The following is an 18,364-nucleotide window of genomic DNA, read 5'->3' as shown; positions in this document are numbered from 1 at the left end:
AAATCAGTCACCAAGAAGGGCCTTCTCCCATGTTATGGAATTGTCAAAGCTTGTTTGGCTCCTCAGTTCCCACGGCTCTGCTGACTTCAGCTTTGCCTAGGGACTGAGGCTCTGTGTTCTAAGCTTGTCACCCTCCCCTCCTCTTCAGCTTTCTCCTGGGATCCTGGAGGAACGTGAATGTGGCCTTTTGTTGTTAAGTGTTATGCTTGAAGGCATTGCCCCAGGTACTCCCAGCACTGCTCTGGTTCCCTGCTCTTCTGTTACCTTCTTGTCCTGATTTGCCTTGAGGCCAGAGAAAGGGGTGGGTCCAGGAGATCATGGGACAGCTGGGAGTACATTTCCACTGTCTGTGTGGAAGGGCCCAACTGCTTCTGTGGCAGCTCCCCTCCTGATGACATCCACCGTGACATCACAGCAAGGCTTTGGGAAAATTCCACGACCCGGCTGTGCTGAGTCATGCTTAGTCTCTGGGGCTGTGTGTCACCTTTCCCATGTCTGTCACTGGTTGCTGCAGTGACTGAAGTGACACGTGCAGCCCATTTCTTATGTTTGCACATCACTTTATGCTTCTCTGAACGCCTTCTCTCACGCACATGCTGTGTATCAATGTGAAATGTATTAATCTTAAATCTATAATAAGTACATTATTTATTCAGGAAAATATTTTTCTCCTGCAACGGGTGAGGAACTTAAGGTTCAGAGAAACCGGAGAGATTAAGTGACTTGGTGAGTTTCGGGTGACTGATGAGTGGCACGTCCGAGGGAGGTTTCGATGCCATACCCACTCCTACCCCTGGATTTTTGTGTAATGCAAAGATTATTCAGAAAATACTTTGGTTGAAAAAAGTTGATTTTCAATTTGATAAAATTATGAATTCAGAAACCTAGTTATTTTAAGGGCGAGTCTTTTAAGTTTAGCTTCTAAGTGTAGCCTATAAATCTTTCTGATCTATTTATGATTCTAGGACATTTTAACATGCACTCTCAGAGGAAATTGCTCTGTCACCCAGGCTGGAGTGCAATGGTGTGATCTTGGTTCACTGCAACCTCTGCCTCCTGGTTCAAGCGATTCTCTGCCTCAGCCTCCCGAGTAGCTGGGATTCCAGGCATGTGCCACCATACTGAGTAATTTTTTTGTATCTTTAGTAGAGACGGGGTTTCATCGTGTTGGCCAGGCTGGTCTTGTACTCCTGAGCTTAAGTGATCTGCCTGCCTCAGTCTCCCAAAGTACTGGGATTACAGGCATGAGCCACCGCTCTTGGCCTCAGAGGACTTTTTGATTATTAATACTTGTTCCATTTGCAAACTTAATGAAACTCATCTGAAAATTTTCAATTGAATCTATAAATTACATTCAACTTCCTTTGACTATTTTAATAATTCTTCTGGCCGGGCACGGTGGCTCACGCCTATTATCCCAGCAGTTTGGGAGGCTGAGGTGGGCAGATCGTGAGGTCAAGAGATCGAGACCATCCTGGCCAACATGGTGAAACCCCATCTCTACTAAAAATACAAAAATTAATTGGGTGTGGTGGCACATGCCTGTGATCCCAGCTATTCTGGAGGTTGAGGCAGAGAATAGCTTGAACTGGGGGGTAGAGGTTGCAGTGAGCCAAGATCACGCCGTTGCACTCTAGCCTGGCAACAGAGCGAGACTCCATCTTAAAATAATTAAATCTTTCATTTATCTGATTAAAATAAAATCTCTAATACCTAAATGACTTGTAAATCTAATAAATAAAGCTGTATGTTACAGTTTTCTTAAACTTTCCTATATTGTTTTGTGTTAATTTTATTTTCAGACAGGGTCTCATTCTGTCACCTGGCTGGAGTGCAGTGGCACAGTCTCAGCTCACTGCAGCCTCCTCTTCCCAGGCTCAGGTGATCTTCCCTCTTCGGCCTCCTGAGTAACTGGGACTACAGGGTCAAGCCACCACACCCGGCTAATTTTGGTACTTTTTGTTACAACAGAAGTACCACATTGCCCAGGCTCCTCTCGATTTCCCGAGCTCAGGCAATCAGCCCGCCTTGGCCGCCCAAAGTGCTGGGATTACAGGCAGGATGCATTTTAGTTTTCTCAACAGCCTGACTGGGGTACTATTGAGATATGATAAGTTGCACGTATATCAGGTGTACAATTTGACAGGTTTTAATGTGTGCTTACACTTGCGAAGCCATCACTGCAGTCCAGAGAGAGAGCACATTCGCCACTTTGGAATTTCTCCCTCTGCCTCCACACTCTTCAGGAAACCATGAAACTGCTTTCTGTTGCTATAGGTTAGTTTCCGTTTTCTGGAATTTCCCATACATTGACTCGTATAGTATATATTCTTTTTTCTCTGCCTTCTTTTACTAAGCGTAATTATCTTGAGATACGTTCGTGTTGTTGCATGTATTGATAGTTCATTTCCTTCTTTTCTTTCTTTCCTTTTTTTCCAGACAGAGTCTTGCTCTGTCACCCAAGCTGGAATATAGTGGTGTGATCATAGCACCCTGCAGCCTTGACCTCGGCTCAGGTGATCTCCCACCTCAGCCTCCTGAGTAGCTGGAACTACAGGTGTGTGCCATTATGCCTGGTGATTATTATTGTTATTATTTTAATCTTTAGTAGAGATGAAATCTCGATACATTGCTTAGGCTTGTCTTTTTTTTTTTTTTTTTTTTAGATAGAGTTTCACTCTGTCACCCAAGCTGGAGTGCAGTGGCACAATCTTGGCTCACTGCAGCCTCTGCCTCCCAGGTTCAAGCAATTCTCCTGCCTTAGCCTCCTGAGTAGCTGAGACTAGAGGCGCCCAGCCCACCACGCCTAGCTAATTTTTGTATTTTTAGCAGAGATGGGGTTTTGTCATGTTGGCCAGGCTGGTCTGGACTCCTGACCTCAAATGATCCACCCACCTCAGCCTCCCAAAGGGTTGGGATTACGGGCATGAGCCTCCACACCTGGCCATTAGGCTTGTCTTGAACTCCTGAGCTCAAGCAGTCTTCCCCACTTCCCATCTTGGCCTCCCGAAGTGCTGGGGTTACAGGCATGAGCCACTGCTCCTGGTCAGTTTATTTTTTTATTTTTGAGACGGAGTCTTGCTCAGTCACCCAGGCTGGAGTACAGTGGCGTGATTTCGGCTCGCTGCAACCTCCGCCTCCCAGGTTCAAGCGATTCTCCTGCCTCAGCCTCCTGGGTAGCTGGGATTACAGACGTGCACCACCACACCTGGCTGAGTTTTGTATTTTTGGTAGAGACAGGGTTTCACCACGTTGGTCAGGATGTTCTCGATCTCCTGGCCTCATAATTTGCCTGCCTCAGCCTCCCAAAGTCCTGGGATTACAGGTGTCAGCCACCAGCCTGAGCACATTTTTTTTATTTGTCTGTTTGCTGATTTCATTACATGGGTATTACAGTTTAGCCAGTCCCCTACTGGTCGTCTCAGGTGCTTCTACTTTTTTGCATTTAGAAATAAAGCCGCTGTGAACATTTGTGTGTAAGTCTTTGTGTGGGCATATATTTCCTTTTCTTCTGGGCGAATGCCTAGGAGTGGAGCGGCTGGATCCTGTGGTAGCTGTATGTATGTTTAACTTGAACTGCCAAATTTTCTGACGTGGCTGTAGTATTTTACATTCCTACCAGCTGTGTATGAGAATTCCAGTTTCTCCGCGTCCTCCCCAACAGTGGGTATGGTTAGTCTTTTAAATTTCAGCCATTTAAAAAGGTATGTGGAGTTATCTCATGGTTTCCATTTGAATTTTCCTAATGATACTGATTTTAAACACCTTTTCATGTGTTTGTCTTCTGCCAGTACTGATTTTAAACTTAGTAACGTTTCTACTTAAAATCACAAGTCTAAGCTAATTACTCAGTTGCACGTTTTTTGTTTTGAGACAGGGTCTTGCTCTGTCACACAGGCTGGCTTGCACTGCTGTGCCCAGGGCTCACTGCAGCCTCCATCTCCCATGCTCGAGTGATCCTCCCATCTCAGCCTCCTGAGTAGCTGGGCATGCACATCATGCCTGGACGATTTTTCAAACATTTTTTTGGTACAGATGGGATTTCACTGTGTTGCCAATGCTAGTCTCAAACTGGTATCGTGTGATCCACCCGCCTCGGCCTCCCAAGGTGCCGGGGTTACAGGTGTGAGCCACCACACCTGGCCTCAGTTCCATGTTTTAATTGGAATCTCGAGACTGATTTGTAGTTCTGAACAGACCGTATTGTCTTAGAGTACATAAAGTAAGAGGTAACACAGATTTCTTAAAACTATAAATACTATTTTCTTAGCCTTGTCTGTATCCGATCCGATTATCTTCCTGGAACTAGAGAAGCTTACTTACGTAATAAGGAAATAAAACATGATTTTAAACTATGGTAAATTATTTTCCTAATCAACTGTTGGCCTTGCTTTCTCAACTGGACGACATTTTCTTTATAATTAAAGAGACCTCTGGGCGGGATGAAACTGGCCTTTGAATCTATCTGCTATGCAGACCTCTCCATTGCCACCATTTTGCCTCCAAATGGGGATGGTCTCACAGCCCATATGCCTTAAATGAAAGTATAGGTCTGCCTATTTTTGTGGCCATACTTATTAAATATGAAATGGATACTGTTATATACAAAGTAGATACAGTTTAGATTCTTTAGCTTCTCTGTATTTCCCAGGGCTTTCTCTGAGCCAGGGCTGGTTGTAAAATCATGTCAGTGACCCACCATGGCTAGAATTTGAGTCCCAGTCTTCTGAGTCCATGTCTGGTGTTTCCCCACATCTCTTAAACATTTGCAAATAAAGGAAAAGAAAGGCTGGTACTTAGAATTCTTTCTTTCTAATCATGCCTGGTTATCTGGAACCAGTGCTGGCTTTTTCCCATTCTTCAGTTCACCTGCTTGGTGATGGTGAGAGCTCTGTCCTCTCCCTACGCTCCCGGTGGAAAGCTACCAATCTTTGGAAAGACCATTGCCTTGCCATCAGATTCTTGTTAGAAATCTGCATCTTGGATAATAACTAGATGCAGAATTGCATTCCTGTCCCGGTCACTGGTAGGGCCCTAGGAAGCTTGTAGATGGTGAGTGGACCTGGTTGAGAATTGTTAATGTAATTTGACCTCTTTTTTTTTTTTTTTTTTTTTGAGATTGAGTCTCTCTCTGTCACCCAAGCTGGAGTGCAGTGGTGTGATTTTGGCTCACTGCAACCTCCACCTCTAGGTTCAAGCAATTCTCCTTCCTCAGCCTCCTAAGTAGCTGGGACTACAGGCATACGCCACCATGCCTGGCTAATTTTTGTATTTTTAGTAGAGACAGGGTTTCACCATATTGGCCAGGCTAGTCTCGAACTCCTGACCTTGTGATCCACCTGCCTCGGCCTCCCAAAGTGCTGGGATTACAGGTGTGAGCCACCACACCTGGCCTCTTTTTTTTTGAGCTGGAGTTTCACTCTTGTTACCCAGGCCAGAGTGCAATGGCACCATCTTGGTTCACTGCAACTTCCGCCTCCCGGGTTCGGGTGATTTTCCAGTCTCAGCCTCCTGAGTAGCTGGGATTACAGATGCCTGCCACCACTCCCAGCTAATTTTTGTATTTTTAGTAAGGATGGGGTTTCACCATGTTGGTCAGGCTGGTCTCGAACTCCTGACCTCAGGTGAGTCAGCAGCTTCACATTCCCAAAGTGCTGGGATTTCAGGCATGAGCCGCCTCATCCAGCCTGACCTCTCCTTTGATGTCTGATACACGTGGCCACATTTGAGTAAGAGCAGAGGTTTGTAGAGTGACAAGAAAAGGACACTTGAGTGAGGGAGAAATTGGCAGGAGGCTGTCTTAGGTTTTTGTACGGCAGCTTTTTTTGTCCTCCATTTTAAAAAATTGTGGTAAAATACATTGTCTTTGTCCATTTGGGCTGCTATAACCGAACAGTCTTATTCTGGGTAATTTGTAAACAATAGAAATTCATTTATTATTTTTATTTTTTATTTTTTAAATTGTTTTTTTTGAGATGGAGTCTTACTCTGTCACCTAGGCTGGAGTGCAGTGGCACGATCTCAGCTTACTGCAACCTCCGCCTCCTGGGTTAAAGCGATTCTTCAGCCTCAGCATCCCAAGTCACTGGGATTACAGGTACATGCCACCATGCCCAGCTAGTTTTTGTACTTTTCGTAGAGACAGTTTCACTGTATTGGCCAGGCTGCTCTCGAACTCCTGACCTCAAGTGATCTGCCCGCCTCAGCCTCCCACAGTGCTAGGATTAGAGGCGTGAGCCACTGCACCCGGCTTGAAGATTTTTTTTTTCTGAGACGGAGTTTCACTCTTACCACCCAGGCTGTAGGACAGTAGCGCAATCTTAGCTCACTGCAACCTCCGTCTCCTGGGTTCAAGTGATTCTTCTGCCTCAGCCGTTCCGCTAGCTGGGATTATAGGTACCTGCCAAGATGTCCAGCTAATTTTTACATTTTTTAGTAGAGATGGGGTTTCACCATGTTGGCCAGGCCAAAAAATTTATTTCTTAACAGTTTTGGAAGCTGAGAAGTTCAAGATCAAGGCACCAGCAGATTGGGTATCTGGTGAGGGCTTGTTCCTTATAAATGATGCTGTGTCTTCACAGGGTGGAAGGGACAAGACAGCTCCTTTTGACCTTGACCTCTCTGTTGGTCTCCAACTCTTGGGCTCGAGCAATCCTCCCACCTCAACCTCCCGAGTAGCTGGGATTATAGGTGCCAGCCACTGTGTTAAGCTTGACCTCATTTATAAGGGCACTGATTCTACCCATAGAATGGAACCCTCATGACTTACCTCCTCATGGTCCCACCTCTTAATAAACGTGAATTTTGAGGGGATGTCCACGTTCAGACCATATGACATGTATTATGGACATATAATAGGAAATTCACTCTCTTAACCATTTTCCAGTGTACGGTTCAGTCGTATTAGGTGCATTTATATCGGACAACCATCACCACTATCTGCAGACTTTTTTTCATCCTGTAAAACTGAAGCTCTGTAACCCTGAAATCCTAACTCCTCTTTCCCCGCTCACCCAAGCCCCTGGCACTCACCATTCTACTTTCTGTCTCTATAAATTGGACTACTCTAAGCACCTCATATAAATGGAATCAGACTGGCTTATTTCACATAGCATAATGTCTTCAAGGTACATCCATCTTGTAGCATGTATCAGAATTTCCTTTCTTTTTAAGGCTGAATCCTATTCCATTATATAGATTTTACTTATCCATTCATATATCTGTGGATACTTGGATTGGTCCCATGTTTTAGCTATGATGAATAATGCTTCTGTGAACATGGGTATACAAAAACCTCTTTGAGGCTTTGCTTTCAGTCCTTTTGAGTGTATACGTGATTGCTGGATCAATGGTAATTCTATTTTTAATTTTTTTGAGGACCCGCCGTGCTGTTGTCCACATCAGCTACACCATTTTACATTACTATCAACAGCGCGCAAGGGTTCCAGATTTCCACATCCGCACCAACATTTACTTTGTTTTTTGGGTGTAAGGTGGTATCTCATGTTTGGATTTGCATTTCCTTAATGATTAGTGATGTTCAATACTTTCTTTGTTTTGTTTTTTTTTAGATGGAGTCTTGCTCTATCGCCCAGGCTGGAGTGCAGTGGTGCCATCTCATCTCACTGCAACCTCTGCCTCCTGGGTTCAAGATACCCTCTTGCCTCAGTCTCCCAAGTGGCTTGGATTATAGGTGCACACACCATGCTGGCTAATTTTAGTATTTTTAGTAGAGATGTGTTGGCCCAGCCAAACTCCTGACCTCGAATGATCCACCCGCTTCAGCCTCCCAGAGTACTGGGATTACAGATGTGAGCCACCATGCCTGGCCTTGAGCATCTTGTGATGTGCTTATATCTTATTCGGGGAAATGTCTGTTCAAGTCCTTTGCCCTTTTCTTTTTTTTTGAGACTGGGTCTTGTTCTGTTGCCCAGGCTAGCGTGCAGTGGCACAGTCTTGGCTCATTGCAGCCTCATCCTCCTGGGCTCCAGTGATCCTCCCACCTTAACCTCCCTCATAGCTGGGACCGCAGGTGCACGCCACCACATTGGGCTAATTTTTTATATTTTTTGTGGAGACAGGGTTTTGCCACGATGCCCAGGCTGGTCTTGAACTCCTGTGCTCAAGTGATCTGCCTGCCTCAGCCTCCCAAAGTGCTGGGATTACAGACATGAGCCACTGTACCTGGCAAACTCTCAAAATTGAACACACACACACACACACACACACCTGATTCAAAATGGGCAGAGGGACCACATGTGGTCCCAGCTACCAGGGAGGCTGAGTTGGAGGATCACTTTAGCATGGGAAGTCTAGGCTGCAGTGAGTTGAGATTGTACCACTGCATTCTAGCCTCAACAATAGAGCGAGACACTGTCTCAAAAAAGACAAAAAAAAAAAACACATAAAAAAACTTTTGGGAGCTTTCCATGTATGATTTGTAAATGTCTTCTTCCGCACCGTGGACTGTCCTTTTACCCCGTTGACACTGTCTTTTGATGCACAACATTTTTACGTTTTCGTGAAGTCCAATCTATCTTTGCTTTCTGTTGCCTGGCCTACCTTTGGTGTTATATCCAAGAAATCATTGTTCAGTCTAGCATCATAAAGCTTCTCCCTGTGTTTTTTCTAAGAGTTCTGTCATTTTAGGTCTTACATATAGGGCATGGATATGGTGTTAGGTAAGGGTCCAATTTCAATTCTTTCCCATGTGCTCTGCCGGAGTTTTTTGTTTGTTTGCTTTTTTGAGATGGAGTTGCCCAGGTTGAAGTGCGATGGCGCGATCTCGGCTCACAACCTCTGCCTTCCAGGTTCAAACAGTTCTTTTCCTCAGCCTCCCTAGTAGCTGGGATTACAGGTGTGTGCCACCATGCCTGGCTAATTGTTGTATTTTTAATAGAGACAGGGTTTCACCATTTTGGCCAGGCTGGTCTTGAACTCCTGACCTTGTGATCAACTGCCTCGGCCTCCCAAAGCACTGGGATTATAGGAATGAGCCACTGCATCCAACCCCTGCAGGAGTTTTAAGTACAGTCTATCCTCGCCTGTGGCTGTGTTCCTCTTTCAGGTGGTAAAGGAGCATTGTGAGATACAGCATTTAATAGCACAGCTGTTTCTTGGTGTCCTTTGGGGACTGGTTCCAAGACCCCCCCAGATGCCGAAATACTCCAAGATGTTCAAGTGCTTGATAGAAAATGGCACAGTATTTGCATATCTATGCGTATCCTCTGTGTACTTTAAATCATCTCTAGATTACTTACAGTTACTAATACAGTGTAAATGTCATGTAAATAGTATTATACTGTATTGTTTTTATTTATTTATTTTTGGAGACAGAGTCTCATTCTATCTCCAGGCTGGAGTGCAGTGGCACCATCTTGGCTCACTGCGACCTCCTCCTCCTGGGTTCAAGTGATTCTCTTGCCTCAGCCTCTGGAGTAGCTGGGACTACAGGCATGTGCCACTACACCCAGCTAATTTTTTGTATTTTTAGTAGAGACAGGTTTCACCATGTTGACCAGGATGGTCTTGGTCTCTTGGCCTCGTGATCCGCCCGTCTTGGCCTCCCAAAGTGCTGGGATTACAGGCTTGAGCCACCGCGCCCGGCCTGTGTTATTTTTTATTGTTGCATTTTATTTTTTATTTTGCTTTTTCAAATATTTTTGATCCACAGTTGGTTGAATTTGTGGATATGGAACCCGCAGATACAGAAGACTGACCGTATATCGAATGAAGGCAGTGCTGTCGCTGAATGACAGTGACTGTCCTCTCAAGGAGAAAGGAAAATGTGTTTCACCATAGGGCCGGCTATTAAATGGCTGAGGGGTGCAGAGAAGATTAAACCTAAAAGTTACCATCATTTACACAGCAACTCCAGTTCTAGAAACGCAACCTGTGGTATCATGGGACAAGCACGCGAACATATGAGGTGACAGCAGAAAATGGGAAATCACCAAAACGTGCATCAGAAATGGTTGCTACGTATGAAGTCTGTTCAGTGTCATACGATGTAGCTATTTAAAAATAGCTCATGTGTCCTAATCAAGCTGTCACTCTAAATGTATTACCACAGGACAAGATGCCTTTACACAAGAAACATATATTGTAAAATGGAATGTATAACACCTCGTTCTTTGTTATTTTGGAATGCTGTACCAACGATTTGTTCAGGTTGCTGGAATTATAGAATTATGTGTTTAAAATATTTTCTATGTAATGTGATTTTCTCTACACAGTGTTTTTTTTTTCTTGAGACGGAGTCTTGCACTGTAGCTCAGGCTGGAGTGCCGTGCTGCGATCTAGGCTCACTGCAACCTCTGCCTCCTTTCACCATGTTGGCCGGGCTGGTCTTGAACTCCTGACCTCGTGATTCGCCCGCTTTGGCCTCCCAAAGTGTGGGATTACAGGTGTGAGCCACTGCATCTGGCCCTGTAGTATTAATTTTAAGTTGTCAATTTAAAAAATCTAAATAGAGAAGGTGCAACTCATAACCCCACTTGCAGCTTAAGATCAAGTACTGGGCACTTAATGACCAGAGCTCTACCCTTTTACCCCTCTTTTCCAAAAAATGGTTTTGGAAGATGAGAACCTCTTTCTAAATGCCATAAGAGATATAGATTGCTGGGGAGCGGTGGAGCGAGGACTTCATAAAAGCTGTTTCTCTATTAAAGGGTATGAGAAAGTTGGCAAATATGTCAAAACCAACTTTTTCAGAACTTCAGAAATTAACCAAAGGCTTATAACAATCTAAGACACATTTATTCAGGAAAAATTGCAGAAAAAATTATTTTTGTTTTCAACAAAAAGTTATGAGGCATGCAAAGAAATAAGAAAGTATGGTTCATCCATGGGAAGAGACCGTGTTTTCCAGCCCAGATGGTGGACTTCATAGGCAATGACATTAAATCAACTGTTTAAAATATGTCTGCAGAACTTAAGGAAAATGTGAGAAGAATGCCTCACCAAATGGAGATGATTAATAAATAATGGAAATGACAAAAAAGAGCAAAAAAAAAAAAATTGAGCAATTGGAATTGCTCTGTTTTTCTTGAGGTAAAGGGTGAATTCTCCTTTGTGGGCATTCTGTATCTCCAGGCATTCAGTAAAATGTTGTGAAATGCATGGTAGTATTTTTAAAAGCTGCACAGGAATTCTGGAGTTGGACAGTACAGTTACTGAAATGAAAAATTCACCAGAGGCTGAACAGCTGATTTGAGCAGCCAGAAGAAAAAAATCTGCAAGCTTGAAGGTAGGAACCTTGATTGTTCATGCTGAGGATGAGAAAGAAGAGAGAGAGAAGAAAACTTAACAGACTGAGAAACCCACGGTGCACTGTCACTCAAATCAGCATATGCATGATAAGGAGTCCCAAAAGAAGAGGAGAGAGAGGGCCAGAAAGAATGGCCAGAAGCTGGTGAAAAACAGTAACCTACCCACTCAAGAAGCTCAGTGAACTCCAGTGAGTGAATATCGAGATCCACACCTAGATATTTCATAATTAAAATGTCAAATGACAGAGAATCTTGGAAACAGGAAGAGATGAGCAGTTTATCTTGTACAAAGGGTTTTTGATCAGATTAACAGCTCATTTCTCCTCAGAAACCACGGGAGCATGAAGGCAGTGGGATGAAGGCCGTGTGAGGCAAAACTTTCAACTGTAATTATTGGACTTCTGAGTCTTAGATAGCCCTGACCTCTTTGTTTTCAGGGACGATTTTTCAATTTAATTCCTAAAAACAATTCGTAAAACTTCCTTGACCTGTAGGAAGGCCTGTCTTTAGGCAAGGTGCAGTGGCTCACACCTGTGATCCCAGCACTTTGGGAGTCTGAGGTGGTTGGATCACCTGAGGTCAGAAGTTCAAGACCAGCCTGACGAACATGGCAAACTGCTGTCTCTACCAAAAATACAAAAATTAGCCAGGCGTGGTGGTGCACACCTGTGGTCCCAGTTATTCAGGAGGCTGAGGCACAAGAATCGCTTGAACTCAGGAGGCAGAGGTTGTAGTGAGCTGAGATCACACCACTGTACTCCAGCCTGGGAGCCTGGGTGACAGAGCAAGACTCCATCTCAAAAAAAAAAAAAAAAAAAAAAAATTAAGGGGTGGGTTGGGGGAAGACCTGTCCTTTACAGAGTTCTCTTCCCCAAGTTTTTCTAGAAATACCCCAGAGATGCTTATGTGTTCCACCAAGTTTGGAACATAGTTAAGGAGTGAAAAACATCTGTGAAATGCATGTAATCTGCGTGGCTTGGTCGTTTCCTTGGCCAGCTGTTCTCTTCTGCACATTATCTTGTTCTCCCTGCCTCAGGGCTGTTGCTTCACTCTTCATACCATGTTGCCTTAAATATGCAAATGGCCTCTCTCATACCTTCTCAAAGTGCAGCTTTTAAAAATATTATCAGGTGTTTCATAACATTTTACTGAATGCTGGGAGATAGCAGAATGGAATTACAATATAGAAAAAGATGTTTTCTCCACAAAGGGGAATTCACCCTTTACCTCAAGAAGAATAGAGCAATGGCCAAGAACAATAATGGTGGCCTCACCCCCGCCACTAACCAACAAGGCTTCGACAAATACTGGGGTCTAATCTCAGCTAGTGTTACTCTAGGACATCACATGGAGCTGACTGGCTGCTGGTGTTCTGTTGTTGCTGATAATGTGTGTAGCACTTTACAGTTTTATTACTTCCTTTTTTTCTTTCTTTTTTTTTTTTTTTTTTTGTGACAGCATCTTGCTCTGTCACGAGGCTGGAGTACAGTGGCACCATCAAAGCTCACTGCAGCCTCCACCTCCTGGGCTCAAGCAATCCTCCCACCTCAGCTTCCTGAGTAGCTGGGACTACAGGCATGTGCCACCACACCCAGCTGATTTTTTTTTTTTTTTTTGAGACAGCGTCTTACTCTGTCACTTAACCTCCCAGGCTCAAATGATCCTCCTACATCAGCCTCCTGAGTAGCTGGGACTACAAGCATATGCCACCATGCCTGGCTAAGTTTTGTATTTTTTGTAGAGACTGTGTTGCCCAGGCTGGTCTCAAACTCCTGAGCTCAAGCGATCCTTCTGCACTGGCCTCCCAAAGCAGGGATTACAGGCGTGAGCTACCATGCTTGGCTAGTTTTATTCTATCAACCGGTTTTCCCTGGAACTGGTTATGGTTGTGGTTTTGCTGTTCATGGATGACAGACCCGAGGTTCAGAGAGATTCGGTGTCTCACTCAGCTTCGCTAGGAAGAGTTAGAGGCAAGCTCTGACAGCGGCAAACCAGATTCTGGCCTGGAGTCCTTAGAATGTGCTGCTGTTCCTCAGGATGTGACAATATGGTGTGGCAGGTGTTACAGCGCACAGGGCTGCAGAGACCTATCTGAAACCTCCCCCTTTCCTCCTGAAGTGGATCACTTGATGGACGTTTGCAGCTTTTATCATAAGAGCCATTTGCTGTCACATGGCTTGTGGCCAGCTGGGAGTCTGCCTCCAGCTAAGGCAGGGCTCCCCTCCCTGCCATGTTGCCCAAGGCTGTTTCAGTAGGCCTTAAGGTTTGCTTCAGCCCTCCTGGCTTTTGACTACCCCATTCCAGCAGGTTGCAAAATAGCTGTTTTGTGTTTCTGCTAACCTCACCGTCCTTCCATCTTTTCAGATACTGACGTGGCAATTTCAGTATCTGGCAGAATGGGTTCCCCATTTTCTAATCCTGAGTTTTCTCGGTTGACTGAGTGGCTTAAGGAGGACAAGTTATTACTGTGCAGTATTCCAAGAAATGGTCCTTTCCTCCAGCATTTACTGCGCATCTGTGATGGGCACAGGAGGAACTGAGAAGGGCCTTGCCCTGAGTCATTTATCCCGTGGTTGGGAGAGAAGGAATGCACGTGCTGGACAAAATGCATGTTTCCTAGTGACCGGCTAACTGCAGGGTAGTAATGACCTCATCGGCCCTGCTTCTGTGCCAGGTGAGATGCTAAATGCATATGCATACACAGGGGGCTGGGCATGGTGGTTCATGCCTGTAATCCCAGCACTTTGGGAGGCCGAGGCAGGTGGATCACCTGAGGTCACCAGCCTCTACTAAAATACAAAAACTTAGCTGGGTGTGGTGGCATGCACCTGTAATCCCAGCTACTAGGGAGGCTGAGGCAGGAAAATCACTTGAACCCAGGAGGCGGAGGTTGCAGTGAGCTGAGATCACACCATTGCACCCCTGCCCGGATGACAGAATGAGACTCTATCTCAAAAAAAAAAAAACAAAAAAAACAAAATCAAAACGCACACGGAATTACCAGGGGAGTGGCATAGCAGGGTTGAGAACATGGACCCTGGAGTCAGGCAGATGGGCTGGAGCTCAGGCTTAGCCCCTGGAAGCAAATTCCTTAGCTTCTTCAAGCCCTGGTTTCCTCATCTATAAAATGAGGGCTGTAAGACCTTCCTTCTTTGTCTGTGTGGACTCTTGGGGGTGGAGATCAAATGAAATAACTTCTGTACAAATGAAATAACACATAAACAAATGGAAGTAACACAGTCTTGTGCCTGACACCTATTGGACACATCATAATGGTGGCTCTTTTAATGAGATCAGTGATGAACAGTTACAAGGGAACTCTTTGAGGAGAGGAGAACGTGAGTCCAAGGCCCTGCAAGGTGAGGGGACTCTCAGGTACGCATGTGTGGTATTTGAGTTTCTAGGAGGGGAGTCCCTCCCGGGCAGTGGTACAGGGAGCGAGGTCATGGTGATGAGACAGGATGATGCCGCAGCCCCCCTGGCGAGGTTGGAGAGTTGTGCCTACTTCGATCACTGTGGAATCCTCAGGGAAGCGGGAAGCAATGTTGGAATTTGTGCTGGCAGGGCACGGTGAGCATTAGGACTGGGGATTCATTCTCTGAGCCCCAGCTGTGTGTTGGGATTTGAGATAAGAAGTCCCTGAGATGATTCAGCCAGGACTACTCAGAGGTGGATGGGATTTTGGAAAACCTGTGGAAGTAGTGGGTGGCAGACTGGGAATGGGGAGAGTCAGAGGTTGGGTGAGGACTAGCTCAGCATGGACCACAGCTCAGACATTCTGTAATGATGGGAGTGTAGCTTAGGCAGGTGGTTGCAATGGGAAGGAACATGCAAATATAAAGTGTCACAGAAGAAAAGGTGTCATGGGGCCAAGTGGAGGGAGGATTGGAGAGCTCTAAATCGCAACTCAGTCTTCACCTTGAAATGCAGGGTGGGAAAAGCCACCCCATGTATTTAGCTAAAGGTAGCTGCCTCCAAGACCTGAGGTCGTGGAAAAGTAGAGAGACAAATGGAAAAGAAATGGGGGATGGGGACAGGGCACCATGTTTGGAGATGGCGGGCTCTTAAGCCCAACTCAGTATTTCCCGAGAAAATTGAGTTTGCCTGAGACCAGAGCAATTATCCTTGAGACTTACCCAGAGAAACTGTTACCCAAAGAAGAGAGAGGTCTGGTGGGGCCTGAAGATTCTTTTTTTTTTTTTGAGATGGAGTTTCACTCTTGTTACCCAGGCTGGAGTGCAATGGCGCGATCTCGGCTCACCGCAACCTCCGCCTTCTGGGTTCAAGCAATTCTCCTGCCTCAGCCTCCCGAGTAGCTGGGACTACAGGCGTGCACCACCATGCCCAGCTAATTTTTGTATTTTTAGTAGAGATGATGTTTCACCATGTTGACCAGGATGGTCTCGATCTCTTGACCTCGTGATCCACCCGCCTCGGCCTCCCAAAGTGCTGGGATTATAGGTGTGAGCCACCACGCCAGGCCGGCCTGAAGATTCTTAAGCTGGTTTTCCCCAGTTCTTGCCTCTTGGTGCCTCCCTTTTCTCCTTATCTAATGGTTTCTGGATGAGACGCATCTGTGGTGGGCCACCTGCTGCTTGTCAAGGCTATGCTGAAGGGCTAAGCCCTCTGGAAGAGCAGTCAGGAGAGAGACACCTTCAGGGAACTTGGAGCTTTTCCCTTGATTCCAGGGCAAGACAGGTGGAAGCTGAAACTGCCTCCTAGCAAACAGATTTACACTGACCAAACCAATATATTTGTAGGTGTTAGATTTAAGAGGTTTAAGTTTTCCCTTGCATTTTTTTTTTTTTTGAAACAGTTTTGCTCTTGTTGCCCAGGCTGGAGTGCAATGGCTCAATCTCGGCTCATCGCAACCTCTGCCTCCCAGGTTCAAGCGATTCTGTTACCGCAGCCTCCCGAGTAGCTGGGATTACAGGCGCGCACCACCACGCCTGGCTAATTTTTTGTATTTTTAGTAGAGACGGGGTTTCTCCATGTTGGTCAGGCTGGTCTCAAACTCCTGACCTCAGGTGATCCACTGCCTTGCCCTCCCAAGGTGCTGGGATTACAGGTGGGAGCCACTGCGCCCGGCCTTCCATTGCATTTTTTAGGTGCATGGTGGGAGAGAGATTTTAGAGAGAGGGGTTCTCCTGGCAGACACAAAATATGTCTGAATTAAGAATCTTTAGTTCTGTTTTTCTCCCAACTACTTCTTGATATTCATAGTTCCTGTGCTGGGACTTTGGAATGGGTTTTGGCGTGCAGAAAAGACAGGACATTTGCTGCCAAGAGGGAAAGTCCATTGAGACCAAATTCACAAGATAAAGCATGGTGTGCTTTACCTTCCGAGAAGAGCTATGTCTGCTCCTGTCTGTGGCTTCTTTCTTGCTGTTTTTACAGTACTGAATCAGTTTTCTTTCCCCGATGGTTACTTCTCCAGCTGGAGAGAACACACAGTCTAGAGAGGCTTTTCCCACCAGAGCCAGATTAAGGACACTTCTGGGCCAAAGGACAAATGTGCCATTCCTAGCAGATTTCTGGCCCCAAAAGGACATTTCAGCCACTGCATCTGGGAGATTTTTGTCTCTGATCAGCTAGCCCGGCAGTGTAAGCCCAGGAGTTTAGTCACTGATGGAGTCCAACCAAGGGGTCTCTATGGAACCCTGGGTTTGGGTGGGCTGGAGTTCTACCCTTCCGTTGAAATCATTTGAGACGGTAGAGTGCCTTCCATGCTGAAAACAGGTCTGATGTAACAGTTACTGAAGGGGCAAAGGAAGCCCAGCTATGACCTAGATGACTCCTCAGAGATGCTGCCCTCGAACCTGATAGTCTTCTAGCAGGTTACCAAGCAGTAATCCAAAGAGGTAGTGTTTAACTTTAAAAAAGAAAAAGGGCATTCGGGGCTGGGCGCGGTGGCTTACACCTGTAATCCCAGCACTTTGGGAGGCTGAGGCGGGTGGATCACGAGGTCAAGAGATCGAGAGCATCCTGGTCAACATGGTGAAACCCTGTCTCTACTAAAAATACAAAAAATAAGCTGGGCATGGTGGCGCGTGCCTATAATCCCAGCTACTCAGGAGGCTGAGGCAGGAGAATTGCCTGATCCCAGGAGGCGGAGGTTGCGGTGAACCGAGATCGCACCATTGCACTCCAGCCTGGGTAACAAGAGCGAAACTCTATCTCAAAAAAAAAAAAAAAAAAAAAAGGGTATTCAATTCAGCTACCTAATACTTGCATCTGGTACAAACGTTGAAATGTATAAACGTCTTTTTTCTCTCTCCCCAGTAACCCAGTTCCCCTCCCAGGACGCCACTTCTGGTGAAATTACCTTGTCTGCCCTTTTGGAGGTGGTTTGCCCTTTGAAACAGAAACATAGTTGTATCGCTGGTTTCCCCCGTGCCCTCTCTGCTCCGTGCCCTTTTCACTATCAGTGTATATTGGAAATCTTCCCATGTCGGCACAGATGAAAAGTCGGCAGGACTCTGTGTGCCATTTCATGCTTTCTTTTTTCATTTTGCCATTTACTTGTTGCAAAATCCCTCACACTTACAGAAGACATATTTAAAACGTGTATGTTAAAACAAAATAGTAAAATGAACATCTATGTTGTCATCCCCTGGGTTAAGTGTAGGACCAGATAAGCCCCTATGTTCCCCTCCCAGTTATTCTTTTTTTTTCCCCTTCTTTTTTGAGATGGAGTCTCACTCTGCTGTCCAGGCTGGAGTGCAGTGGTGCCATCTCAGCTGTCTGCAACCTCCACCTCCCAGGTTCAAGCGATTCTTCTGCCTCACTTCTCCTGAGTAGCTGGGACTACAGGTGTGTGCCACCATTTTTAGTAGAGATGAAGTTTCGCCATGTTGGCCAGGCTGGTCTCGAACTTCTGACCTCAGGTGGTGCACCTGTCCCAGCCTCCCAAAGTGCTAGGACTACACGTGTGAGCTCCCACACCCGGCACCCCAGCTATTCTGACTTTCGTGACATTCATCCTCTTGTTCTTGTTAGTTTTCCCACCGATAGCCAATCTCTGAATAACTACTGTTTAATTTTGCCTGGTTTTGAACACCTGGACGTGAAACCCTGCAGTACATTTCTGTTAC

The 18,364-nt window shown here is 45.6% G+C and overlaps 1 protein-coding gene across 23 annotated transcripts in view; it reads left to right on the top strand.

The window, feature by feature from the left end:
• Nucleotides 1-18,364, top strand: part of PC (pyruvate carboxylase) — a 111,156-nt gene that overhangs the window by 6,887 nt on the left and 85,905 nt on the right. For 3 of the 23 annotated variants that reach the window (XM_054241090.2, XM_078341506.1, XM_078341505.1), the window contains 2 exons: nt 2,175-2,277; nt 2,440-2,557. The exons of 14 other annotated variants lie outside the window; for them this stretch is intronic. The gene's annotated coding sequence lies outside the window, so the exon portion shown is untranslated. Of the gene's footprint in view, nt 1-2,146; nt 2,278-2,439; nt 2,558-18,364 lie in introns of all 23 variants that reach the window. 6 more of the 23 variants (XM_054241089.2, XM_078341507.1, XM_054241091.2 and 3 more) reach the window with 4 other exon arrangements.

Source organism: Callithrix jacchus, chromosome 10 (genome assembly GCF_049354715.1).
Source record: "Callithrix jacchus isolate 240 chromosome 10, calJac240_pri, whole genome shotgun sequence".
Lineage (NCBI taxonomy): Eukaryota > Metazoa > Chordata > Mammalia > Primates > Cebidae > Callithrix > Callithrix jacchus.
The sequence above is the reverse complement of the archived record's forward strand: the minus strand, read 5'-3'. Positions and strand labels throughout refer to the sequence as shown.